General features: G+C 25.8%; 1 long non-coding RNA gene across 1 annotated transcript; it reads right to left on the bottom strand.

Moving 5' to 3' along the window:
• Window positions 1-286: 286 nt before the first annotated feature.
• LOC135124910 (uncharacterized) lies at window positions 287-653 on the bottom strand. Its single transcript, XR_010279845.1, has 2 exons — window positions 589-653; window positions 287-543 (listed from the first exon to the last, which is right to left on the bottom strand). It is a non-coding gene; the product is annotated as an uncharacterized LOC135124910 (long non-coding RNA).
• Window positions 654-2,057: the final 1,404 nt, after the last annotated feature.

The raw sequence follows: 2,057 nt of genomic DNA, 5'->3' as shown, positions 1-2,057 counted from the left end.
AATTCCTTGTACACTATAGCTTCGAAGTTCGGGAAGTAGTACCCGGATTTGTAGCCACCTAATGCTCATTATTGCCGATTTTAGTACTGTAAAGAGTGTGAATGTTGTTTGTTTGTCGTGTGATACTAGTTATGTTGTATTTTATTTTATTTAATATTTTTGTATCGATACTTGTTAATTCCTATCATTTTGACGATTCTGTATGTATGTATACACAACCGCTGACCGTGTGTAAATTTTGTAAATAAATTGTTATTTTATAGCACACAGTGTTTTTTTAACGAAGGTCAATAAAAACATTTATTAAAATATAAAATTACACAATCAGCATAAAATTATTACAACCTATAACCTTGTAATTACGTACTTAGACTACGGTTAAATTACAATTAGAATGACTTTACAAGAGTTATCTACAATTCCGTCGTTGTCTCAACAGGAGAGTGATCATACGAGAAACCTAAAGGCGAATAGTCTTTCTTTTCTTTGAACATAACGTTCTCGTTGGTTGGGCTTGCATTCATTTCTTCGTCATCTGAAGACCTATAACCACAAAATTACAAAAAATCAAAACCGTTTATCACTCACCTATTGTGATACATGTGATCACGTCTCAACGAATGCTCGCCACTTATATATATAGGTATTAATCGAAAAATTGGAAAACTGAAAATTTAGCAACGTCAAAATTTGAAAAATTGTAAAATAGAAATACTGAAGAACTGGAAAATGAAAAAATCCGGAAATCGACAAATCTAAAATTTAAAATATTGAACAATTGAAATATAGCAAAATTGAAAAATGAAGAAATCCAAACATCAAAGAATCAAAAAAGAAAAATTCGAAAATCTAAAACTTAAAAATCGAAAAACTGAAAAATCGACAAATCGAAACTCCAGAATTTAAAAAAATTGAAAAATCGGATAACTGCAAAATCGAAACATCGAAAAATTGGAAAATCGAAAAAGCGAAAAATCCAAAAATCGAAACATCAAGAAATAGAAAAAAAAAGAGAAATTGATAAATTGAGTAACTGAGCAATCAAAACATTCAAACATCTGAATTTTATAAATCGAGAAATAAAAAAAATTGAAAAATTTAAAAAACGAAAAATTAAAACATCGAAAAGTTGAAAAAAAATTAAGAAATCGAAATATAAAACTGTCGAAAATTTGAGAAATCTAAAGTTTAACGAAAAATTGAAAATCCAAAAAATAAAAAAAGGGTGGAAACCCAAAAACTGCAAACTGAAAAATTTAAAAATTGGAACATCGACGAAATGGAATCGATTGGCCTGACAATTTGAAAAATTGAATAAACGAAAAATTGGAAAATCGAAAGAAACAACAAAAATTAAGGAAATGAAAAGACAAAAAATCGTGATATAAAATCGAGAAAATGAAAAATAAAAAATCAGAAAAATGCAAAATAAAAATCGGGGAGTTGAAAAACTGAGGGGACGGAAAATTGAAAATCGAGAATGTGAAAAATGGAAAAAGGAGAAATTGTATTATTGAAAAATTGGAAAATAAATTTGGAAGTCGACAAATTGTAAATTTGAAAAATCAAAAATAAAAAAACGAAAAAGTGTATAATAAAAACTTAAAAAATGTACAAATTAAACTTGAAAATTTGAAGAAAAAATGCTAAAAACCTGAAAATTTGAAAAATTTAATAAAGGAAAAATTGTAAAATCGAAACAACAAAAAGATAAAGGAAATCAAAAAAAGGAAAATTGTGATATAAAATCGAAAAAGTGAAAATTAAAAAATTGGGAAAATGAAAAATAAAAATTGGAAACAAAAAATTGGAAAAGGGAAAAATGAAAAATTGAGAAACTGAAAAATCGAAAAATGAAAATCTGTAATATTGAAAAATTGCCAAATTGAAAAATTGATGCAAACCGAACAATTAAAGGAACGAAAAATTTAAAATTTTGGAATTCGAAAAATTACAAAATGAAAACTTGAAAAATCTTAAGAATCGAAAAAGTGAAAAATAAAAAAAAAAAGAAATATGTATTATGAATTAGAAATATATAAAATTAAAGAAATTGG

Source organism: Zophobas morio, unplaced genomic scaffold (assembly GCF_036711695.1).
Source record: "Zophobas morio isolate AGI-343-1 ecotype UQ-CSIRO unplaced genomic scaffold, CSIRO_AGI_Zmor_V1 ptg000008l, whole genome shotgun sequence".
NCBI classification, from domain to species: Eukaryota; Metazoa; Arthropoda; class Insecta; order Coleoptera; family Tenebrionidae; genus Zophobas; species Zophobas morio.
Note: the sequence above shows the minus strand (reverse complement) of the source record. Positions and strands in the feature narration are given on the sequence as shown.